Here is a 26,741-nt window from a genome sequence, read left to right as displayed (position 1 = left end):
GATCTTTTCAGTTTACCTAACATTTTCACATTAATTGTTGTAGGTGTTTTATGTAACAGTGCTGGAAAATGAGCTAAATAAAAGAAGTTAGTATTTCAATTTTATAGATGGAAAACAGTTCTTGGGAGGTTTAAATTTTCTCAATGAAACTGCAGAGCCAGGATTAGAACCTTGGTCTTTGGGTTCTTAATTTATACTAAACATTAATAATAGAGGTAAAACAATAGAACTTAATGAAGTAATTTTTTACTCTTTCATATTTATCTTGATTTTTATTAGCTTATTTATTTTTCTCTTCATTCATTCAACATATATTGAGCCCTTTTCATTTGCCATATGTTATTAGAAATACAAAGATAAATGTGTCACAATCATTGCCCTCAGGCAACAGTAAAACCATACCATCTTTTATAAATTATACCTAGTTTATAATTTAAATTTTCCTACTTCAAAACTCAAACACACTACTTGGCAAGTATAACTAGTTTTGAGGGGAACAATCAGATTACATGAACATGTGTCCTGGAAAATTCAGGATGTATGGTGTACAGTAGTGGTTGATAACTTATACCTCATTTTTACCTCATTTTCTCTGTTTCCCCTTATTTTTGCTCCACTAAAATCCCCAAGCAGGCAAAGCCCAGGTAATGAAAGATCACGCTGGCCTAGTGATGAAGCTTGCAGACGACCACACTCATTGTCCTGATGTGTTAGATTCTTGTCTTGCCCTGGAGATATCGTTTAGAACAGATCTCTTTGGATTGACATCTCCACTATAACCACCTCCAAAATTCCTCAACTTTATGATCTTGAAGTATTTTTTAACAAAAAAAAAATCAACAAATTAGCCCTGGCTGGTGTGGCTCAGTGTCTCGTATGTCGGCCTGCGAACCAAAGGGTCACTGGTTCAATTCCCAGTCAGTGCACATGTCTGGGTTGCAGGCCAGCTCACCCGTAGGGGGCATGTGAGAGACAACCACACATTGATGTTTCTTTTCCTCTCTTTCACCCTCCCTTTTCCTCTCTCTAAAAGTAAATAAATAAATCTAAAAAAAAAAATCAACAAATTACAAGCCTTAAATATTCTGGAATATTCCCCACTGTGGAAAAGTCCTCTGGCCCAGGTTCTACTTACTGTGAGGTGATGGTGCATAAGCTCCATCTCTCAGTGGCCAGACAAGTGCAAGAGGAAGTTTTTTTTAAAAAGATTTTATTTATTTATTTTTAGAGAGAAAGGAAGTGGGGGAAAAGAGAGGGAGAGAAATATCGATGTGTGAGGGGAAACATCAATCGGTTGCCTCTTGCATGCCCATAGCTGGGGACCTGGTCCACAATCCAGGCATGTGCCCTGACCAGGAATTGAACTGGCAACATTTTGGTTTGAGGGATGATTCCCAACCCACTGAGCCACATTAGTCAGGGCGCAAGAGGAAATTAATAAGCAACTTCCAAAAACAATGCACCAGAAAGGATTTGCTTTAAAGGTTTACTTTTTCTGCACCTTGAAAAATTCTGGCAGCTATATTGGTGACAGATAATGTGGCAACTTCTTTTGGCCTAGGCAAATGTTTTCTTTTTTTTTTTTTTTTTCCCTTCCCAGATTGTGCAATCGAGAGCATATGGGTCTTGATTCACTCTCTGCCCTAAGGTGAAACACACAACCTACCCTTCTGAGTGTAGAAAGAAAACAGACTTTGTTCGCATCCCAGATTCTCTGCTTGAAGCAAGTTTAGGAATTTTTGTGTGGTTGGAATGGGGAATTATGACTATTCTTGAACCTGAATACCACTCCACATTTCCAATTTGGCTTCAGTTGTTATTCCAAAATTGGGTTCTTATAGAAAAGCATTTCCATCCACATTGCCCAGAAAACCAAAATAGAAAACTCTGAGTTAAACTCAATGTACATTTGTTAAAAGAATAAAATAAGTTAAAGTCTAGCAAATACATGGAAAATAGGGCTTTGGAGGAGTAAGAAGAGAGATGTTTTTGGACTTCAGATAGAAACTTCAGGTTTTATAAATCATGACATCTGTTTTATGTAAAGGTCACAAATAAAATCAGGCAACACTTTAACAAACACAATCATACATTATAGTGTAAACTCTGGGCCAAATTCTCACCCGATGAAGTTAGATGGAAATGGTCTTACTGAAAATGAGTTATTCCATTTTTCCCATAGTATTTCAAATGGTGAAACCCTAGGACAACCAATGTTTTAACAGGAAATCTGAAAGAAATGAACAATAGGTCCTTGGCTAATTTTTAATTTTCACAATTTCATGATATGCATATAATTGTATTTTTGATTTTGTTTGAATCCATTTCAAAACTATTAAACATATGCTTAATTGGTGAGTATGTATTTTGGGTAAACCATTGTTTAAATGTTAAAAATCATTTAAATCAGGTAACCAGGCAGGATTTGGTAGGGTTTTTTTTGGCCGGGTGGGGTAGATTCCGATTAAATGTAAAATAATTCAAAGAAGTTCAAGAGTCTGGTCTGTATGATTAATAGTCTGCAATAGATATTAGAAATCCAGACACGCTAAAGGCAAAAATACCTTCCCCTCATAGACAGACTGTATTTTAACCTCCAAGGACTCTACATATTTAGTCACTCTCTCAATTCAACTGCCATTGCCAGCCCAGGCTTCATTGGATTAGAGAGGAGTGGAAAAAATCCCCTCCCAGGAGTGATCATATCAAATTCCCTGAGTGTTTAATCTGTCTGGCACATGGAAGGCCCTCTTAAGCTGCAGAGAATGCACAGCAGAGAGAATGGCCTTGGGCTGGTGTGCTTTTGCCTGGAAAGTGAAAGCAAGTTGTTATTTTCTTCTCCCCAACTCACATTCCTGGCCTTCGACATTATGAGGTCATCGTTTGGTTGGAATGGAAGAGTGTGTGTTAAGGTCACACATGGGTAGGTGTCATTTTTGTCTGGGACATTTATACAGGGAGCGTGTAACCTCTCTTGGTAGATGGAGACCTATCATGTTCACAGAAAGGAAGTTCATTAGTCCAAGCCAAAATTAGAATTTATGGCTTCTTAAGCCTATATTTTTGCAGAATTTAGACAAGATGGTCCATTTCCCTCGTAATAATCCATGTAGAGCATCTAGTCTTCCTGGGTTCAAGTTCAGACTCCACAGCTTATTAGCTGTGTGACCATGGACAAATTTCTTAATTCCTCTAGACCTCAGTTTCCTCATTTTTAACAGAGAGACATTAATACTACTTCCTACTTAGAGCCATTCTAAATGTTGAACAAGACCACATATGTAAACAACTAAAAGTAGTCCCACATATATGGAAAGTACTTAGTTGATGTTTATTATTATTATTATTAAATTCTGTATTCTGATATTTCACTTACTTTTGGTATTCCCTTATCCTTTTTTCTTGAGTCCTGCCAAATGTTAGTAGATTTCTCAATACATCCCCTTTATCAACAAACATTATTAAATACCTCTGTATGTAGGGTATTCTGTTTTGAGAGCTTTTCTGGTATAATCTAAAAAAATAACCATTTATACAGTCTGGCCTTTTCATATGCTAAGATGTGTATGGTAGATTAAAAATGCAATCAAAACTTAGGCCAGTTAGAGTAGGAAAGAATAAACTGGGTGACATTTGAAGAAGTTGGAGATTTATTTGCTTTGAGGGGTAAGTACTTAATACCAGAACACTAGTGTGAAATCATGGGATAAGTAATCCTTGGTTATGTCATATACATATTTTTGGAATGAGTGGGGACATTAAGAGCATAGAAGAAGACTTCTTTGGTACCATTAGGATAACTAAGCTAGTCAATTGCAGATCCTGCATGGGACATTAAGCAGAAAGAAGACTAGTAAGGAGAAACAATGTCTTATTCAGGGAAAAAGGAGGAAGTGATGGCTCTGTGCCTTCGAGACCCAAAGGAAAGAGAGTGGAAAGAAGGGAGAGTAGTCACCAGACTTCCCTGGAGGTGGAGAAAGGGCAGTGGGAGAGGATGGAGGATCCATTCCTGCTGTTACTTTGAGAGAAGAGGGGACTCTGGACCTGGAACAGGGTAGAGAGATGAGAGAAGACTGGGACCAGAGCAAGTAGGCTGAATTCCTCTTCTGAAGGGCAGAAATGGACTTTAGGAGATCTGAGTAGGCCAAGGGGTTCCCTAGGAAGTGATGCCCCTGAGAAGAGGGAACAGGGAGCTGTGTGGAGCCACAGTCTCCCAGTATCCAGTGTGAGTTCAGAGGTCACTGCTGTGGTCACTGGCCATCAGCTCCAGCAACAATTATGGAATGACATCTAGACAGCTTGAGGGCAAGAAAGGGTCATCCAAGAGTTGAATCTCAGTCACATTGTCCTTTGAGTATGAAAGCAGCAGGAAAATATCATCAAGGGTTCAAAAGCTCAAGAAATACAGCATTTATGGGTCCTTTTTGCAAATAAAAACTGTGTCTTGAAAACCAATTCAGCTAAATAAAAAATGAGTCAAAATAAAAAATTCAGGAAATGAAAGGCTGCAGATTCATTTAAAATAGCACTGAGACCAAGCAACTGTAGGAAGTATGGCTAAAGAAGAAAGCTTAAAGGCCCCATGTAAATATTATAACTAATCAAATTGGAAATGGGCGGAACAGGGGTAGGAAAAAACGTTAACTTACTTCCTCATCTTTCCCGTTGGGGAGTCAGTAGATACTGGTTAGTGTTGAAAGGCACAGTTTAAAAATAACAATCACTTCAGCTCCTAAAATTTTGCACAAACATTTTCTTAATTTAGGAGTTCTTTTAAGAACCAATATGTTTAATGGTGAAGAAACATTGGAAATTCATTAATTTTCTTCCAGTTTGCAATTTCTTTATCATCTGAAAATCAAATTTGATTCTTTTTATTGAAAACCACATGAGTATAATGTCTTTTTGTAAAGGTCAATATGGAATCATGGAATAATCAATCCTGGGTTATTCGGTTGCACTTTCACATATCTTTCAGGCTTTGTACCTGTTTATATTTATGGAGAAATGTCCGGGTGAATGCTCACCAAATGTCCGCAATGGTTCTTTGTGTGTTGTGAGACTTGGGATGATTTTAAGATTTTTTTTCCCCAAATTTCCTCTATTACTTCTATTGATTTTTTTCTTTTTCTTTTTTTTAAAAATTATATTCTATTGCTTATGCTATTACAGTTGTCCTGATTTTCTCCTCTTTCCCCCGCCCTTCCCCCCTCCACCCAGCATCCTCTATTGATTTTTTTCAAGAGTATTTGCTGGGCTTTAACTTATTTTATTCTTTTAACAAAACTATACTTAGAGTTTTCAATTTTAGTTTTTTAAGGTGTGTGGATGGAAACACTTTTCTCTAAGAACCCTATCCTGGAATAACAATTGAATCAATTAATGTATTGTCCTTATGACCAATTTAGATAAAGTGGTGATCTTTTTATAGAACAAGAAGCAATTCTTTTGGAGGGTGTGGGGGTAAGGATTTGGGGGATAGGAGTCATTGGTACAGATGAAATGTGTTTATTAAATGACGCCCTAAACCCGTGGTTCTCAACTGGGGGTTATTTTTTACTCCCTTCCCCTCCAGGGAACATTTTGCCAAGTCTAGGGGCAGTTTTGATCATCACCCCTGGGATTGGGGGAGTGCTACTTGTATCTAGTGGATGGAGACAACCAAGGATGTTGCTAAACGTATTAGATACGCAGGGCAGCCCCACAGCAAAGACCTAAGTGGCCCCAAATGTTAACAGTGAAGATTTGCAGAAAGCCTCCCCTAAAGTTTTAGAAAATAAACCATTACATTGACAATTAACTCACTTCTAAGAGTGAGGCTAGATGCAGAGGATCCTATCTTGGAGACAAAAACTCTCTAAGGAGTCAAGTTATTCTTTCTGGCTACAGCTTTTAGCCAAGCACATTTATTAAAAACAATGATTCTGCCTTTTATTGGTCTTTAATTAGTCTTTAACTGTAGTATCAATTGTTTCTCACCGAGGGACGAGAAATTGTAATTGTAATCAGTGGTCTAACCAAGAGCAGATGCAGTTTCCTGTGGTACTGTTATTGACCTTTTCTGAGTTGGTCTCTGACCTCTGCCCTTACTGGCCGAGCAAGCCCAGCCTGTCTATCTGAAGTCTTTATAAAACCAGTCGATGGTCAGGATCACTTGCATTAAGTAGGAAGTTAACGCAGGAAGAGTGCACCTGCCTTGGTATATAAGCATGTAGGGAACAAATTACCCTTTTTTCACTCATCGTAAAGACTATCCATTGCTGTGAATCAGGAACAACACATCAATAGATAGGAGCAAGGATGACTTCAGTTGAGTAGAGATTTTACTTTGAGCCCAACAGATTTTGCAGCACCCATGCCAGAGAAAATCTGTGCATGCTGGAACTACCTGTCTGGCTTATGACTACAAACAGCCTTCATGTGAAACCTCAGCAGCTCTTTCTGAAGTCAGTATCCCTGGATGTCAATTATTTTACATTAGCCACAGCCATTTCTCTCTGACAGTGCTTCCTGACAATGTGTCTTTTCAAGAAAACTAAATTTAGAAATGGCTTCTGACGTACCATCTGACTTGATCATACCAAGAGCTAATGGTTCGTGTGCTTCTTAGATATCAGCTGAAGGGAATTTTTGGTCTGAAGCTTCGATAAGGTCATATGTCTTTGCAAAAATTAAAAAAAAAAAAACCAAACAAAGCTACCACTTCCTTGGCTGCAGTGATGTAGTTCTTAATATCTTTTCACAATATATAAGACTTGTACTTTGACTTAACTCTGTTGTATAGAGCTTAAGAAAAGTAGATGTGGCTTTTTATATAGTAACATAGAATCATTTCGTGCTGGAGACCCTCTTAGACATCCAGGGCTGTTAGAAGCAATAGCTTTCAGCTAAATGTGCTGATTGCTGCCTATTTCATCGATTTACAACAGAGATCCCAGGGAGCAAGAGTGTGGGGATATGTAATTCATTAGATATAACACTGATGAGTTAGTAGAAAAATTTCTTTAAAAACCCATAAGCTATTATCTATTGAGATATGGGCCTTGTCTGGGGGAGGGGGAAGAAAAAGTGGCTCTATTCAATTGTCCATAAACCAGTTACTGGTATATTTAAATATTATATCTAAGACATATAATAGAGTTTATTTCTAAGCATAAATAATATGTCATACAAACAAATTGAATTTAAGTAGAGAAATGTAAAAAAGGAACCAACTGACCCTGAATATTTGCCCTGCATTATCAGTGCCTTAGACCACAGCGGATGGCCTTCAGCTTTGTGGGCCCTTTCATTGGGCGTGATCAGTTCATCCTGCGTTTATGAGGCTTATAAGACAGACCCTTCTGATGTAACTCAAAAGAGAATACTGTAGTGACAGCCAGAAGGAGGGTTAGTTCAGAGTGAGAAATATTACTGCCGAGTAAGTCAGAACACTGATGTTATCACGGATTTCATACAAGAACATCAAATCTATAGATTGAATAAATGATGCTTCACATATGTGCTCTGCTGGTTCACTGATATACATAGCTGCAATAATTTGAAAATATTATTGTATTTGTGTTTTTTTATTATAGCTTTTCTGAATCAAAAGTTCCTAAAAGCATGTTTTGTTTGATTAGCCTTCACTTTTCCACATTGTAAGGTAATCCCACCCCCGTCCCCAGACACAGTTTTGCTTTCCACTGATTTCAGTTACTTATGGTCAATAGCAGTCCAAAAATATTACATGAAAATTTCCAGAAATCAACAATTCATAAGTATTAAATTGCACACAGTTTTGAGTAGACTGATTAAATCTCGCCCTCCCAGGTATATGGCTCATCACTTTGTCCATCATCTCCACCTGTTAGTCCCTTAGCACAATCTCAGTTATCAGATCCACTGTTGTGGCATCACAGTGTTTGTGTTTGTCACCTTTATTTTATTTAATAATGGCCCCAAAGCACAAGAATAGTGATGCTGGCAATTTGGATATGCCAAAGAGAAGCTGTACAGTGTGGTGCTTCCTTCAAATGAAAAGGTGAAAATTCTTGACTTAAGGAAAGGAAAAAAAAATATCATACACTCGATTTCTAAGATCTAAAGTAAGAAAGAATCTTCAGCCTGTGAAATTGTGAAGGAGAAATAAATTCATGCTAGTTTGTTGAGAGAGAGAAAAACCACATGCACATTATTTTTACTACAGTATATTGTTATAATTGTTCTGTTTTATTATTAGTTATTGTTGTTAATCTTTTACTGTGCCTAATTTATACATTAAACTTTAACAGTATATATAGGGCTCAGTGCTATCTGTGGTTCTAGGGATCCTCTGGGGGTCTTGGAACTTATCCTCGGGGAAAAGGGGGACTATTGTGTTTTGGCACTCTTAAACTGCTTTTTGGGCACTCAGTTTAGACATTAACTGACTAATACATCTCAGGATACTGCATGGTGAGGTTGCCTACCAACCAGTTCAGCTTCCGTTTTGTCATCTTTGTTCACCAATATTTGTGCCACAATTTGACCTTTTTCAGTTTCAATTTTACTCTTTTACAAGAAAATAAAGTGATAGACAAAATGTTGAAACTAGTAACTAGAAACAGATCTCATTAACCTAATGCAATTGAATTTTTAGACAAAGTGGCATATCCTAGGTTTCCAGTAGAAACTCATGGTACATAAGCCTGTTGGTTATATTCACTTGTCATAAAAAAGAATGAAACTAAAGAACATGTATCAAATGACAAAAATAAATTGTCAGCTATTGTGCTACAGTGGGATTCTGTGTACAATTTCTAGGAATTACTCATATTGCATGTGGGGCAATCTTAGAGCTTTCTTAGATCCAAAAATAAAGCCCTGTCTTCCCCTGAAAATTTCCCCCATATTTGAGAAGTTTGAAAACCACTGAGATAGTATCCATCAGTCACGTTTCAGACAAGAACCTTAAGATAACTTCCTAGGACATCCTTGTCCTGGCACAGCATACTTTTCACCCTCTATGAGTGGATGCCATTTTGGCACAGCCTGTGGCTCCCTTCGGCTCCATATAGTCTACCAGTCGTTTGCCCACTGGGCTTTCCCCATGCAAACTGCAATGTAACTGCAAATAATTGCAAAATGATACTTCTGGACAGGACTTAAGGTATTTCCTAAGCCTCCCTTAGCACACATCTACAAACCACCTCAGTGATGACTATTCTTGATCATGGATAAATTCATGCATTTGGTGTTGGTTTTCACTAGATTTTCTAAAAGGATCATCTTTCCTGATTTCATCCTTAATTTGGATTTATTTATCATCATCTTCTATGGCTTGCCTAATCCTCAGAGAAATGTTAATTTAATACTAGAGATGTAAAGCATTTATAATATTCAGAATGTTAGGTATAATATTCAGAATGTTAACAACGACTTCAGTTGATGTTAATTGTATGACATTTGAATAGCACTACATTGTTTGAGAAATCATTTTCATGGCCAGGCCTTTTTGTTGTCTGATTTTTGTATCAGGGTTCAAAGCAATCGGAGGAGGTAGAACAATACCCTCATTCCCTCTGTCAACCTGGTGTTTGTATCTGCCGTTGGGTCAGGCAGTCACACCCTCCCCACCATCCTAGCTCCTTTCTCCAGCAGCTGGGGGAAAAGAAAATCTTATAGGGCATCTTTGGACTATTTTTGTGAGTCTCTGGAGAACATAGAAATAAGCATACTTTGAACTGTTCTATATATTGATCTTATCATTTAACTATCAAGTGGAAATCTTGTCTTTCCAGTTTTCCAATTATTCTAGGGCACCTTTCAGGAGCTTCCACATACTCAGAATGTGGAAGGCATAAGCCAACATGCTAATTTACTAATTTATGATGCCTTTATTTCTTTTCAGTGACTTGTCTCTTGTTTGGGACACTCCCTTTCCAGGGCAGGGTATGTGGGTGGCAGAATCAGGTATCAGGGATATGTATGATATTAGGGAAAATGGACTTGAATTCAGGATTGGATAAATATGTATACCAAACCTTTGAAAAATTTGATGAATGATTCCTGAGCTAATGATATATCTTTTTAATGCAAAATCACCCAGAAGACTAAAGTTGAGATGGCCTTGTGAAGAAGGTCTTAGAGAGGTAGAAAAAAGTGCAATCAGAAGAGTGATCACGTGGATGGTGCTCACTGAAGCACTGTCTACAGGGAAGAGCACCACTCTGGGGATTTTGGGACTTTAAGAAATCCATAATGTGGAAATAGCTGACGAGAGCAGTATAGTCATTAGACTCTATTTTTGTCACTGTTGGCAAAGTAATTCCTGTTATTAGATGGAAGCCTTGGCCTGCTTTCACTCATTTCTATGAACATCATATTCATTTAAACCTAATGTTCTGATTCCAGGGTCATAGAGCTCCCTTCTGGTTATTACTTGGCTCTCATAAATTTTCAGGTAGGATTCACATGAAACATCAGCATTCTGTTTCTTATGACAGTAGTCTCTCAAGGGGAAACAGTGAAGTGGCTCCTGCTTATGATAGAGCTTCCTATATAGCCTGAGTACAGGAGAGAATCATGCCCACATGTTTGCTTATCCTAGCCCACTGTATTTTGAAGAAATTAGGCTTTCTAGAGCATATCCTAAGCACATGTGCATTTTGGTTGATGTCACCTCTCGACACAGATAAGAGCAAATTTCGAGGCGGAGGACCAGCTTCTAGGACATAACTGCCTTCAAGAAGTACCTACCTGTGGGCTGCTGCCCGTCCTGCCTCCACCTGACTTTCCCGCCTATTCTTTTTCATGTAATTTCTACAGGTTGTGCAGAAATCTTTTATCATTGGATTAATCTGATTAAGTTCTGGCCAAGTCTGATTAGTTCAGGGACAAAGGTAAAATGTCTTTATCTTTGACTTCTTTCCTGGAATATGGGACTACACCTGGGAGCAGGAAGCCAGTGGTTTCCTGTTCCCCCTGGCTGTTCTCCCCTCTTTAACAGCTCTATTTCCTTGGCTCTTTTTTTTTTTTTAATTTCCTCAACTTCTAACTGAAACATGTAGCAGTTAGAAAAAGGTGAGAAAACATATTTTTTACAACCCAAAGAGCAATAGAAGTAGCTGTTATTCTGTTTGTTGAAACATGGTAGATAATTAAAATAGATCTTCAATTAATTTAAATTGAATTATTTTCTGATTTATAAACTATCATGTAGCAATTTTAATATTGGGTGTCTGTCAATCAAGGTAAATAATAGAGCATTCTATTGCAAACCTAACAGAAATAACATAAAATAAATAGACATGTGAAAAGATGCTCAGTGTCACTTATCATCAGAGAAATGCAAGTTAAAACTACAGTGAGATACCACTTCACACCTATCAGAATGGCTATCATCAATAAATTCAAAAACAGCAAGTGTTGATGAGAATGTGGAACAAAGGGAGCCCTTGTGCATTATTGGTGGGAATGCAGACTAACTAGTGCAGCCACTATGGAAAATACTATGGGAAATTCTCAAAAAATTAAAAATTGAACTGCTTTATGACCCCACAATTCTATTTCTAGATATATATCCAAAGAAACCCAAAACACTAATTTGAAAGAATGTATATGTACCCCTATGTACACTGCAGCATTATTTATGAAAGCCAAGATAATTGAAGCAACCAAGTGCCCATCAATAGGCAATTGGATGAAAAGTTGTGGTACATATATACAATGGAATATTACTTGGCCATAAAAAAAGAATGAAATCTTACCATTCATAACCACATGGATGGACCTAGAAGGTATTATGTTAAGTGAAATAAATCTGATAAAGACAAATACTATATGATTTCACTTAAATGTGGACTCTGAAGAACAAAATAAATGGCCAAAGAAAATAGACTCATAGGTACAGGGAACAGACTGATGGTTGCCAGAAACAAGGGGCTGAGGGTCCTAGGTGAAAAAGGTGAAGGGGTAAAGAAACACAAATTGTTAGTCACAAAATAGTTTCAAGGTTGTAAAGTACAGCACAGGAAATGTAGTCAATAACATTGTACTAACTATGTATGGTGCCAGGCAAGCACTTGAAATATCAGGGGGACTGGTTTGTAAAATATATGATTGTCTAACTTCTATGCTGTACACCTGAAACTAACACAAAATGACATAGAATGTAAACTGTAATTGAAAAATAAAATTTAAAAAAAGTTGGCTTTTAATGATAATAAAGAATTTTCCAGTATTTGGGAAAAGGGGCTAAATTTATATTTCTTTCAAATGACTGAAATAGAGCCACTATATTATATTTATGTCCTTCACCTAGTTTCAGAGATACTAAAATCTACTTGAAATTAGTGTGAATTAAAAAAAAAAGGGGGGAGGTTCTGTAATAAATTTAATGGAAAGTAACCACAGGGTGATCAGATCATAAAATCATACCTGGGCAGGTCATGGCGGGTAGTCACTCCCCAGGCCTATAGCTTCTTTAATGAAAGGTTATCTTTGCCTTAAGTGAGCCCAGTCTATTATTTTTGTGCATCTAGGTTAACAAGCCTTTGATATGCTTCTTTCTCAGACTCTTCTGAAAAGTAACCAACTGCCCTCAAGAGAGCACAGAATCTTGTTAACCATCCTATAACCTAGTCATAGAGATTTCCCTGCTTTGCTTTTTCACACCTTTGTGTAATCTTCCTTACATTTTTTCATTAATTCCAAATGTGTAAAAGAAACTGCAAACTGCCGTACTTGGAAGCATTTTTCTCAGACTGTTGAGATCTTGCTTCCAGGTGTGTCTTCTGTTTGGCTCAAATAAACTCTAATAAACTCATAAAAGTTATCTACAGGTTTGGATGCTCTTATGTCCACTTTAGGAAGAGAAATGTTGCTTGTTTATGAGAATTTTAGTAAAGCTGAAAATTGAAATTAGAATTTGCAAACTTAAAGAGCCCAAATTTAAAAAATGCCCCTGTCATTTCCTACTTTCAAAAGTAGTGTTCTCTTCTAGCTTTAAAATTTTTAATGCAAGCTCAAGCATCTGAATTTAATTGTAATTCAGTGAACGTAATCCATTCACTATAAACTGGATACCTGTTGGAGGTTTTATGCTGGGGAAGAAAGTACTGTAAGTGATGCCATTGTAGGATAGATCTTCTGGTCCCTAAATAAATAACCTTCCATGGAACCTCTGCTCCTATAGTTCTGTCTTGTGCTCTCTCTGGTTAGGTCAAGGGCTTTCTTCTTGCTGCTGGGAACAATTTGAACAATTTGTTTTTGACCTTGGGCTATTTGGAGAGCTAGTGAGAACTTTGGGAAGAATACTGAAAGGTCATAGGCATCCCATTTGTTTTGGTCTGTTGTTATTTCCAGGGATACATTCAGATTACGATGGCAAAATGAATAACTTTATTAATTGGTTTATGGCAGGTTAGGTACTGAGATAATGCTAGAGTTTTCCCCAAAGGATTTTCCTGAGAATAATCTCTTCATTTCCTGTGATTTAAACTGTAGACTAAGCCATAAAAAAACAAATAAGCCTCCCTGATTGATAAACAAAGAGAAAATACTCCCTTGATGTAAGGGGTGTGCCACGAGGCTCCTCCTAGCATTCTGTCAACTTCAATTAATGAGCAAAGCTTCAGTGTTTATTACCCTTAGGTTACAAAATAGTAAGTGGTTATTAACTGCTCTTAAGGGGAGCTATAATTACAGTATCACCAAATGCTGAGTGTGTGGTTTCTCCCCCTCCCCCTTTTTAATATGCCAGGGATTCCAACATCTCTTCACACTGTTCTAATTTAAAAGTCTCCAGTGATCTCTAGCCCCCAGGCATTTCCTACCCTCCCAGGAATAATAGCAACACTTATCTACCTAAAATAAACAAGCAGACACTTTCAGGACAGCTGGAGACCTTGAAAAGTCTTGGCCCCGGTTTATCAGCCTCCAGTGATGCAGCTGTGAAGCCAGGAAACTCTGGGGCACTTAATTTTATCCTGAATAACAGCATCGCTAGCAGTATCACATCTACATTCATGAGTTGGAAGGATCCTGGGAACTCAATGAGGTTAAGTAACCAGACCGGTAAAGCAATTGGGAAGGGTTCATTCACTCTTGATGTGATTATCCTCATTGTTCATTTTGCACACCAGAAAAACTTTGTCTATATAACTGAGAACTGATCATGTCAAGAGTCTATCAGACCTATGTCTGCATCTTTGCATTTTCTTGTCACTCTTAACCAGTAAGGTATAATGGCTTTCTTTGTTGAATTTCCTCATGAAATTCAGGAGGTACCAAAATAAATGGATTCAGAGGAATGCCCAAAATACTCATGCATAATGCCAATTTAGCAACCTGCCAGCCAGACTCTTAGGAGTAATGGAGTATAACCTGAAGCATGTTTGGTCTTTAACGCTCTCAGTCTTTTAGGGGGTTCAGTGGAGGCTAGTGCAGGACTGAAACTTTATAATAGTATTATTATATCTATATCTAGATATCTATATATCTATATCTATATCTATATCTATATATATATATATAGAAGAGGGAGAGAGAGAGATAGACAGACAGACACAGGCTAGGAGACTTGTAAGCCAGGACAATTGGGATAGGGAAACCGAGACAGATACTTAAATAAGCAGTTTTCAGCCATCTAGTAAATCCTATCTTCCTTAAACCAAGGGCACTTAAGAATAAATGGTTAACACTTCTCCCCAGCCAGAGGGTAAATTGCTTAAATCACCCTACTCAGGGACACAGCAGAAATCCAATCAGTGCCATTTGCCAACCACACCCAAGGACAGATAAAGTTAAAGGAGTGCGTTTCATTTTAGTGCACCAGCATAAAGCTGCTTAATATTCTATTGAGATCCTCCCCTAAGATTTCCCCTAAACACCCAGCCTTTAAAACCCCTCAAAACAAAGGTCCCCAGCAGGTGGGCCTGCTCTCCTTCTAGGAGCACAGCCAAGCAACCTTTCCCTTCTTCCTTCCCCTGTTCTTCCCCGATAGGCACATGTCTCCCAAACCCAAAGGGACACCACCAGGCTTGCAATTGGCAGCTAATCCCAGGCTAACTTCCTAACCCTGCCCCCAAGGCCCCATTTCTCTGACTTCTCAGTGAGCCACAGCAGCCCTGCCTACACTCATTTCCCCACCTAGTCCCTCTCCTGCTGCTCCTTCTGTCTTGGGCTCTTCCTGTTTCACTGTCCCCAGCTTTAATAAACATCCTCTAAAATTCACCTGGACTCATGTTGTGAAATTTTTCCTGCACGAAGTCAAGAAGCCACACGCTACGGGCTGGCCCTAGGCAGACCCACTCCGGGCCAGGTCCCCTTTCCAGTAACAATATGACATCACCATGTAACTTCCCATTCACCTGAAGGGGGTACTACTGATGCACTGTGAGCTGGACCCAACACTTACACTTTCCAACAGGAAAATTAAGGTTACAGTGATCTTTCTACCTTCCAATTCTATGTCTCCCTTTCTGAACACAAGGTGGAACAAAAGTATGGAAAAAATACAATAATTAACAAATAATAATACAAGAATAAACTGTTTCATACTCATAACTGTAAACCTACTTTTGCCCCACTCTGTCTTGTATACATATTGTGAGACACTTGCCTTGAGCCCAGTGTTCAGCTGGCAGCTCTGGGACTGATAGACCAATAGATGATACAAACTGCCCTTACTACACCATCAGTTTAGCAAAGTGACTGTAGATCTGTATCAATGTTATTAGCTGAGCACCTACCATGGTGATTAGTTTTAGAGACACAAAGGTGGAAAGAACATTGTTCCTGCCTCCAAAGAATTTTTAGTCTGGTTAGACAGACAAACCCAAACAGATACTTTGGAATCCAAAGAGGAAAGTCAATAGAAGGGAATTTTTTGAGGATTTCAGGGAAGACTTCTTGGTGGAGGCTAAACCTCACCTGACAGATGAATGGGGGTGGGTGGATACATTGTAACTGAGGCAGTGGCACAGGTGATAACAAACTGCTGAGAAACATCAATCATGTATAGCTCTTGGTCGACGCACATCTAAGAGTTTAGACTTTTTTACATATTTGGTTTCTCTATTTCGGCAGCCTTTGGCGGGACAGAGAGGCCTGCCAAGCAGTGTGGGCCTGTCCCAGGTTTCAGAATGATTTCATAACTGGATCTGGCTCTTAACAGTTAGCAGGTACAATCTGAGCTCTATTTGGCCTCGCCCACCAAGAGTAGGGACTATGAAAGCTCATTCTAAACAGTTAAATGGTTGCACTGGCCAAATAAAGGGCCCAGTGTGGAGTGGTGGTAAATACACCCTAGAACTTTAGGAAATCAAGGTAAATAGTTTTTAGCTTTGTCTGCTTCATTTTCACAGCCCTGCTTTACATTCACCCTTGCTTCCTCTGTGTCTGGAAGGAAAAACTCAGAGTCATGACACTTTGATGCCAATGACATATGACTAGATCTGGAGCTTCATTTATCAACAAAGTTGTAGGTCGTCCGTTCCAATGTTTTAATTCTTATCCATCTTCCTTCCCTCCTCTCCAATCTCACTTAGCCATTTTCTCCAGCTGTTGTTGGTAAGGAAATGATAAACATGCACATAGCTTAAGTATGACAATATTAAACAGAGCTTGCTTTGTGCTGCTGCCATATAAACCAGGCTCATGTATTGTAAAACCACAATGAGCAAAAAGAATCATCCCTTCCTTTAAAGCATAGCATATCTCTGGTTGTTTCTCCCATTGAGATATTTTTCCAAGCACTTCTTAGGTGGCCTGATCACAGAAGGTGGCTGTCTTATCAGTGCTCAGCTCGGTGAAGACCTAGCGTGTCAAATCAGGAGACTTCCCCGCTGGAAGTCTCCTTCCATTGGCTGTTCCTTCTTTCTTCCATTCTCAGAGATTGCTTGTTATGTACCCAAAACAAATAAGATCTAATCATTCCCTCTACCCTCAACTCTTTCTTCATTGGTCACTAACTGTGGCTTCTCCCAGCTACCAAAGTCCAGTGGAAAGAAGGTGAGACTGCTGCAAGATTTCATGTTAACATTCAGCACTTGACAAAAACTATGATTGTTTTTTAAGTTAAAACAAAATGGTCACCTGCTACTTTTAAGGTTTCTAGCTATAGCACAATTGAATGCAGGTTGATCTAGATTTGCTTCTTATTCTGCCTTTCATTACAATGTCTTAAATTAAGGTTGTGTGTGTAAAGGCTGGACAAAAAGGGGGAGGAGCACACCACCATCTGATAAATTTACTTCAAGGTCACTAAGTGGAAAAACTCCATTTGTCATCAATGGCAGAAGGTGTGTTTCCCCCCTCCCTAAACCCACATTGCTCGAACCCTTGCCTCTCCCTTGCACTGGACTTACTGGAGGTCCATGGTCCAGGAGCAAGCCCAAGTAAGGAGGCAGTGGACGAGTCTCCAAGTTAGAGAGAGAAAAGCCGTGCCTGGAAAGTGCACCATTCCTTCATTCCTGGCTTCATCCTATTCACATTCCATTGAACATTCTGCAGTGTGCAAAGGAGAGGACTGTTTATCCATTTACAGATACTGGATTGTTGATCTCCTTTGGTCTTCATAATGTCTACTTAATTTTTACTTCTCTTCCCCTAATTTGATTAATTTTCTTGACCCTGAAACCATTGGCCTTGTCCATACCAAAATGCTGACTCCCACAGCAATGGGGACTGTGTGCACAGATCTGTCACACAGCAATCCTTGTTTTCCAGTCTTCATTATTAACAGATCATCAGAGGGCCTGCTGGCTTTGTGCTGGGGTATGAAGAAAAGACATTCCTATTGCTTAATTGTTGCCTAATTTGACTTGACAAGAAAGTGTTTCCTTAGGAGTAGAAATGGTGAAGATTTATTGAAGGAAGTGTCTAAGCTATGATATTGTGAATTAAATAGCCATGTGATTACCTACCCGCCTTTATTTATGTGAGTGTATTTTTAATAGATATATTCTTGAAAATGTGTGAGTTGAAATTTAAAAAATTATTATAGCTACTAGTACAGAGGCATTATCTGAGACTTCGGTTAAGTGAAAAAATAGTTTGTAAATGAATAATCTCTTTCTCACTTAGTTTCTATAAAATGAGTGTACAGCCCTGGGCAGGTGGCTCAGTTGATGGGAGCATCCATTGTCCCGTACACCAAAGAAAGGGCTGTGGGTTTGATCCCTGGTCGGGGTGCATATGGGAGGCAGCCAATTGATGTTTCTCTCTCTCTTGTCCTCTCTCTCTAAAATCAATAAATATATTCTCAGTGAGGACTAAAAATAAATAATAAAATAAAAGAGTGTACAACATCTGTGAGTGATTCTTAGCACATTGTTCAACATGGGGTTGTTCCCTGGAAAATTATTGCATCTGTGTAGATAACTTGACCTCCATGTATGTGTTCTAATGTGAGAGAAAACTGCTGTGAGGAGGAGAGACACACTGAAGTGCTCTGTCCACCTGTTTTGGAGCTGTTCCATCTTTACTATCATTCTCCCAAGTTGAGCCAAGAGATGAGGCCAGTTACATTGAGGACACTTCAATTTCCAGATGTGCTTTTCTCCCTTTATATATACACTTCAAAATATATAAAGCATGCATTTCAACCTACCCAAATAGGGACTTAGGGAGTAATTTTACATAATTTCTATTTTAAAATATTTTAATTTGTAGACATCGTTTTAAGACATGTTTTCAGATACTGATGAATAAATCCTCAGTAAATTGGTGGATGTGTCATAAATTAAAAATGTCAAACAACACACCAGATTTGGAAGTGGGAGATATTTCTCAGGCACCAAAATTATGCGTGCAGAAACAGAGGTGGATTAAGAAATATAGTCTCACCAATACCAACTGAAATGGAAATTACTTGGGTAGAAAATTACTCTTGCCCTGACCAGTATGGCTCAGTTTGTTGGGCATTGTCTTGCAGAGTGAAAGGTCCCAGATCTGATTCCCAGTCAGGGTACATGCCTGGGTTGCAGGTTCGGTCCCCGGTTAGAACCGGGGTTGCGGCTTCGGTCCCCAGTCACAATTCATTGCCTCTCACACATGTGAACAACGAATTGATGTTTCTCCCTAACATGGACATTTCTCTCCTCTTTCTCCCTCCCTTCCCATTTCTCTAAAAAATAAATAAAGAATTCATTTAAAAAAAAGAAAATTGCCTTGATTAAGGGAAATGCTTGCAATATAGATTTTTATTGTGTAATTCAATTGCTATTATTTATATACTACTAAACTTGCATTCATCCTATGCCAGCCTACATTGTTAGAGGGGTTATCTAAAATGCAAGTATCGTGAGGACAAAGATTTACTGAATCCATAGAAACTGTGTGTTCAATGAGTGCTGCTATGTCTGCTACTGATGATTCTGCTCTGAACTCACATCAGTGGGTTAAAATCCTGCCAACTCAGATCTCACCAGGCCTTCTTAAACTTCAATTTCCATTTCTCTTTGGGGGCATTGGCACCAACATTATGGTGCTTTTGTTTCAGGGTGCCGAAATACTGGGAAGTGAAGAGGAGGGAGTTACATGTTCTCTTTTTACTTAGAAGAGCCTAAGAGGAATATTTGCCAGGCTTCCAAAGGAGAATGGGACAAACTGTGACTATTACTATATGTGTATGTGATGGAAAGCATGAATCCAAAGGAATTTGGAATAGAGTAATAAGGATGAATATTTTGATTAAATCTGATAAAGAATATCTAATCATAGAATCTGGAAAAAACTTGATGCTAATAAATCAAGGGTCTCCAGTGCAACCAAGCATGTATGTTATCATAGTATAAGAAGTTCCAGAAGCATCCAGGCATGAAACTGAAAGTTAATAATTTTCATTTGCAATATGATGGACTCAGGGGCTAAAACATGGAAAGGAAACTATCACCCTGAATAGATGTCTACGGAGAAGACCACCTACCAACCTGATCATCGTCTCTTATCCCTTTTACTTGGAATGGAAGTTCCTGAAAGATAGGAGCTTCTGCTTCTACTTATGTCATTCAGTACTTGATAAGTAATGAGGCTCCAACGACAGTTTTGGCGGGTAAAGGTAAACACAGACAACAATTGCTACTTAAGTAGAAAGTGGGAGGTTGGAAGACTGAACACTTTATTGGACGAAAGGTCAACATTCATAAGTGAGAAGAAAGAAGTAATGTTTGGGGTTGGGGAGGCGATGGAGGAAAAATTCCAAAGTGTGCTGCAAGTCAAGCTGAGGAATGTGTTTCACTTAGCAAAGAAGAGAGCTGGGAGCTCTGTCTTCTGATGCACATGGACGGGGGTAGAAAGGAGATGAAAATGAGCAAGTGAGGAAAGGGCTCCGGCAGGAACATAAATACTTCCACAGGGGTGAAGGACTTTGCATTAAGCTCTGAAATACCCAACAGCATGTGACAGTTTTCTAAATTGACCTTTCGCTCACAGCAATATTGAACCATTTCAGTCTTGTGCAAAAAGTCTGTGGTCATGGCATTTTTCCTCCATAATGAGCGTGGATTGAGGGACAGTTCTACAGCTATGCTGTGTAAAGTTTGCCCACTCCAGGGCAATAAGTCCTTTCTCTGATGACTTCCCAGCTTAAGTGATAATGACAGCTATCTGTGCTGGGTACTCTCCATTTACCTTCCCTCCCATTCAAATTCATTCTCCCCCTTTTATTATGCTTTGTGCCCTGAGAAGCTGACCCTGAGATTAGAGGTTGGAAGCAGAGAGAAGTTAGGGTATTTCTTCCCTACTCCCTCCCTGTTCCTTTGCTTCATCCAGGGCAGTTGCTGTGTCTCTCCACAGACTCAGCTTTCCCTGGGTTCCTGTAACACTACTTCTTGCTCTTCCAGTTTAGGCTAGTAATAGCTTCTCATTGTTGCTGCAACACCCCTGGTTTATTCCCTTAACCCTGCCCCTACCTCTGTCTTTCAACCTAGACCATCTAAAGTGAATTTTGTCTCTTGCCAAAACTAATAACACTGACATCATGCCAGGCTCTATTCTCAGTCCTCTGTATGCATAAACCTGTATTATAACTCTCCCAACACTTTATTGATGAGGCTGAGGCACCAGAAGGTTCAGACACTTGCCTAAGGTAACACAGTAAGTGGCTGAGTCAAGGTTTGAACCTGGGCAGTTGAGCTCTCAATTCTGAGACTTAATCACTGATCCATCCTACCCCTCTCCTAGCTTACATCACTTCCTGGAGTACATCTAAGCATGCAAAAACAGACGCAAGGAGTTCTAATGGTAGTTCATATACTAAAGCTTACTGGTTTATATACTGACATTTATTCATAGAAAAATCTCTCAGATCATAATTAACTCTTATTTTATGTTTCATTCTAATAAATTTCAGAATTCCTACCTGAGTGGTTCTTAACCTTGGTTGTGCAACAGAATCACCTTGGGAGTTTTAAACTGTCTCTTTCATGAACCCAGGTCATGCCGCAGAAAAATTAAATTAGAACACTGGAAATGGGATGCAGGAATGGATAATTTTTTAAACAGTCAAAAATTGGGAACCATTATCCGAGTCCACAGTAGTTTTTACTAGAAGGTAAAGATTATGGGTGGATAGGCCTGGTGCTATAAGTAAAGAGTAACAGCTGATAGCTACACAAAGGGAGGATAAAGACGAGCTATGGAGAGTTTGTGTAAGAACGAGCTTCTGTCCCACCCCTTGAAAGAAGGTCATGATTTGGGTTCACTTAATGACTGGGCAAATTGCTCCTGTGTCTGAGGACAGCTTGTTATTTTCTATTATTACATTATAGTAATTGTCCTGGGTCACTTTTTAAAAATTTATCATTTATTTTGAATGACATTAATAAAAAGCTTAACACACTAGGAAAGTTATAATATATGAATATGTTCAATAGCAATATTGAGAGATTGACTTTACTATATGTGACCTTGAATTTCTTTTAACCACGCAGATTTCCATGTTCGGTTATTCAAACTGATTATTCCCTAGAAATACCTGGTTGATTACTTAAGCATGAGTCGCATGCAACAATGGCAAATGCAAATGATTGCCACTCAACCAAGTGTTCATGAAGAAAATGATGAAAACTGTTCACATAAACCAGGACGTATCAAAATACACTTCTCCTTGGGGAAGAGCTGCACCTATTAAATAATACCATATCAATTACTCCTTAATTAAAATGTGAGCACCTTCCCTCTTTTTGATTTGCTTGAAACCCATATGCTAACCAGTATGAGAGCCACTCATACCAAGAGATTAACATACTTTCCAAAGTGCCAGGATCATCAGGGAAATCTGTACATAGGGGAGATGGTGGGGGAATATTTGGTGGTTCCGAAGGAAATGGAGGCAGCCAGCACGATAGGAAGGGTGGTGCTGGTAGTGGTGGTGGCGGTGAGCCATTGAATTTTAAATCTGGTTTCCTGGTCCCTGTCCTGATCCTGGCATAGCGGGGTGGGCGGACGGTGGCGGGAGAAAAAGAGTTCCACAGAGCAGCTTTTGACTTGATGTTATATGGTTTAGTTCCAGGATACCTGGAGGAGTTCTCATTTTTATCTGTTGAAATTTTTTTCTCATTTTCATTTTGATGAGCATTCTGTTTGATATAATTAGCTACTTTAGACTTTGGGGAAAGTAGATCAGACAGATTTTGCTCCTTTTTCCACATCCAGTGTAAACCACAACAGTTTTCTTTCTTAAAATCAACTGAAGCCATCTTCCGACCAAATGGCAGAACATTTGTCACCAACTTTCCACTGCTTCAAGGGAGTTGTGGTTTTCTTTTTTTGGCTTTTCTTCTTTTTAGCAGGTGTTCTCTTAGAGTGTGCCTCTTCGTTTATCATAAGCTTCAGAAACGTCACTATTCTTTAGAGCACGCTTAAACGAAGCCACAGTTTTATTGTTAGATTTTATCAGTGCTGTATCATCCAAACATCAAAATTGTCACGCTGGCCTGCACCACGTGGAGCAGCATTGAGTCCTCCTTCCTGCTTGGGACACGGCCACCACTGCCTCCTTTTCCCATTGTCACTGTGAGGCTAAGGCCAGGTGCACAGAGTGGGCTGCCTGGCTCTCTGAGTCACTTTAAAAGGTAGAGTTATTGTCAACATACTATTTTACTCAAGCAAAGGAAATATACACCTTATAGAAAGCTCCTCACCCCCAAAGGTGACATCATGACGGTTATTCTTAAATAGGTAAACTTAAGGTATCTAGAAGATTCATTTAAAATATGACACTTCTTACTGATCTATATAGGTCAAATAAAAGAAATCGCTGTATGAAGCAAATGTTCATCAAATGTTTCCATCTGCTGACCTTTAGCAGAAGCTAAGTTCACCTGCCCTTGATTCATGGTCATAGTTAATATTTAACAATTTTTCATTGCTAACATCGGTGATTGGACATGCAGGTTGGTGCCAGCAGCTGGTTTTCTGGGAAATGGTTCTAGCACAAGGAAAACACAGGCTTCAGTGTCTACACGCCAGACACAGCCACCTGTCATCATGGTTGGTTGTTTCCTTTGGATGGAGGGGGGGTGAAATAGTCCACCGGTCTTTTCTGTACAGAAGACCAAACAACTTTGATTTTTTTGTTATGTTTCTCATGGCTGCTGTTGTTTACATGCTTGCCTGCAAGAAGCTGAAGTTGGGAAGCCATGATAGTGTGTGGGCCGAGGAGTGGTTGGCACTGGTCCACTGCAACCCAGCCTCACTTCCTTCTCCCACCGTTAGCTCAGGAGTTGGGATGTTGACCAAGGGGAAATTCAACAACGACCATTCCAAGGGTAAGCCAGGAGCTTCTCTATGCTCATCTGCCTCAGTCCTCATCTTTGCTTCCACTAACTCTTCCCTTCCCTGCTCTCAAAGGACTCTAGTGCTCCTTTTTATTAGCTCACCCTGAAAACAAAGATTTCAGCCCAGGTACACAGGGAGATTGTCAAGGTGCGGTTTCTGGGGGAAGGTCCTACTCAACAGCCTCGCACAGAGTCAGCTCCTATTGAATTTTTCATCTTTGGCACTGTTGACACTTGGGAACATATCAGCCTTTGCTGTGGGGCTGTCCTGTGCACTCTAGGATATTTAGCAGCATTCCTGGCTTCTACCCACTCAATTCCAGGACCATGCAGATCCTCCCTCAAGTTGTGACAATGAAATGTCTCCAGACATAATGAATATCCCCTGGGGGTAAAATCACCCCTATTTAAGAACCACTCTACTAAGGGAAAGACATGTGGAGACCCTAAGTGTCTATCTCCACTGGACGCTGGGGTGAAGGACTAAACTAAAGTCTCGATGACTTTTGCTCTAGACTCGGCTGTGAGATGTGTGGGCCCTTGTCCTCTCTTTGTAGTGTTGTCATGAGGATGCAGTAATACGTCTATTCTGTATGGAATCCTTGGGTTGACTGGGAAATTTCCAGAGTTGTCCCAAGGTGAAAGGAGTGGCCTCGGGAGTGGCTGGTCTCCCCCCATGGGGCAGGCTGGATACCTTTTACTTGCCCCTCCAGAACCATCTTCACCTTTTTCTCTCCTGCTCTGTGCCTGGAGTCTCACCTGTAGGGACTCTGGTGAAGGCCTCTCTTGCCTTCTGGCTTCTAGTAGAAGAGAGGTAGGAGGTAAAGCCAGGGCATTTATCTCTCAGGTCCCCTCATCTTGCAAGGTTGTTATAGGCTTACTGGGCCCCTTGATATCAGTCTGAGCTCCTGTTGGGTGACCATACTTCAGAGCGCTCTGCCACCTTGGACCCACATGTGATAGGAAGACCTCTCTGGTACTAGCCTGTGTGCTGCATTACCCTATGATCTCACTATGCTCCACCCTCACTCATAGCTAGTCCTGGCTTCAGATCTTCTGAGATCTTATTAAATTAGGATAATTTCAATATGCCATGTATTTTTTGCTGGGACCTTGTCTAACATACAAAGACATGGGGGTTGTGTATATAGAACACATGGATTTTCATGGTCTCTTCTGACCCCAGATTCTATGACACTATGGGAGGCACAGGTGGGCAATCAAGTAGTTGCTCAAACACTATCCTGAGGAGAACAAACTTCTCCTTTGTCTGAGAGATAATGCATATTTATTCGTAACCTCCTATATTTGTATCATTGCTGTGGAGGAAAGGGCACATTTAAAATACCAAGCACTTGTATTGCAGACAGTGTGGGTTATTAAACCAAGAACCGCCTCTTTAATTCTTTTTGCTCTCTGACAGAATCCTCGGTCTTTTCACTCTCTTCAGAATGGCCATGCCCTTCAGAGACTCTGTTCCTTAGCTCCAGGGTGTGAATGTCGGTTTATATCATTCTCCCTGCCAGGATTAGTTTAGGACTGTGTTGTGCCACATTCTGGCTCAGTTGAAAGGGAGTTCTGCAGAGGATCTACTGGTAAAGCTTCCTCTCTCTTGAAAAGATACATGATGAAAGGGCTCTCCCCTTTATCCCACCTCTGGACACTATGTGAGAATATAACATCTGGAGCTGCCACCTTGTCTTTATGGAAATAGTGGAGTCCAAAGATGAAGTCCTTGATGACATCTTTGAGCCAACAAATTAACCAAACTCACAACTATTCCTTTTCCAGAGTTATATTATGTGACATGATGAACATTCTCCTTGTTTAAGCTACTTTGAATTGAGATTTCTGTTACTTGGCCTGCAGCCTGAAGCACCTTAGCACATTGTTCCAGGTGTTTATTTCACTTAACCCAGTAATAAATTTTAGAGATTAAAAATGCCACCTTAACCTCTCAGCAGCTTTTGATCATTTTCTCCTTGAAACACTTTTTAAATTCGGCTTCCCTGTCCCGATACTCTCCAGGTTCGTCCTCTGCCCCATTGGCTATTCCTTCTCACTCTTTTCTTGGATCCTCCTCTTCCTGGAACTGTTCTCATTTCTATTAATAGTCACCACATGGGTGACCTCACACAGTGCCGTGAATTTCATGCAGGCACTGATGATTCCAAACCTAAAACCTAAAACTATAAAACATCTAGAAGAAAATACAGGAGAAGGTATTTTGACCTTGGGTTAGGCAAAGATTTTTTAGACACTACTCCAAAAGCAAAGTTCATAAAAGAAAAAATTAAATAGAACTCATCAAAGTTAAAAATGACTGCTTTTCCAAAGGCACTGTTAATATAATAAAAAGACAACCTGGGGACTGGAAAAAAATATTTATAATACCCATGTGTATCTGAAAAAATAGTTGCATCCATAATAAATTTTAAAAAGTCTCAAAACTCAATAATAACAAAAAAACCTAATTTACAAAATGGGCAACATATATGAACAGATATATTTTAAAAGGCATACAAATAACAAATAAGCACACGCAAAGATACTCAACATTGTTAATTATCAGGGAAATGCGAAGTAAAACCATGATAAAATATCATAACATTTTAGAATGGCTAAAATTAAAAGAAAAATCTGATCATACCAAATGCTGGCCAGGATGTGGAGAAATTGGAATTTGCATATGTTGCTGATGGAAGTGTAAAATGGTACAACCACTTTGGAACCAGTTTCCTAGTTTCTTAGAAAGTTAGGCCTACACCTACAATATGATCTAGTCATCTTTCCTAGGTATTTATGCAAGAGAAAAGGTAGCATGTGTCCCTAGAACGACATCTACACAAATTTTCTTGGAACTTTTTTCCTAATTGTCCCAAACTGGAAATAACCCAAGTATATATCAGCATATGACCAGACAAATACACTGTAATCCATCTATACGATGAATTCTACTCAGCAACAATAAAAAGAAATGAACTATTGCTATATGCC

The 26,741-nt window shown here is 39.3% G+C and overlaps 1 protein-coding gene and 1 pseudogene across 1 annotated transcript in view; both read right to left on the bottom strand.

Moving 5' to 3' along the window:
- NEDD9 (neural precursor cell expressed, developmentally down-regulated 9) overlaps window positions 1-26,741 on the bottom strand; it is a 117,179-nt gene that overhangs the window by 74,171 nt on the left and 16,267 nt on the right. The gene's annotated exons all lie outside the window — the stretch shown is intronic.
- LOC129085504 (survival of motor neuron protein-like) lies at window positions 22,119-23,010 on the bottom strand (annotated as a pseudogene).

The sequence above is a fragment of the Pteronotus mesoamericanus genome, unplaced genomic scaffold, assembly GCF_021234165.1.
Source record: "Pteronotus mesoamericanus isolate MK-2021 breed Mesoamerican mustached bat unplaced genomic scaffold, CSHL_Meso_final scaffold_31, whole genome shotgun sequence".
Lineage (NCBI taxonomy): Eukaryota > Metazoa > Chordata > Mammalia > Chiroptera > Mormoopidae > Pteronotus > Pteronotus mesoamericanus.
The sequence above is the reverse complement of the archived record's forward strand: the minus strand, read 5'-3'. Positions and strand labels throughout refer to the sequence as shown.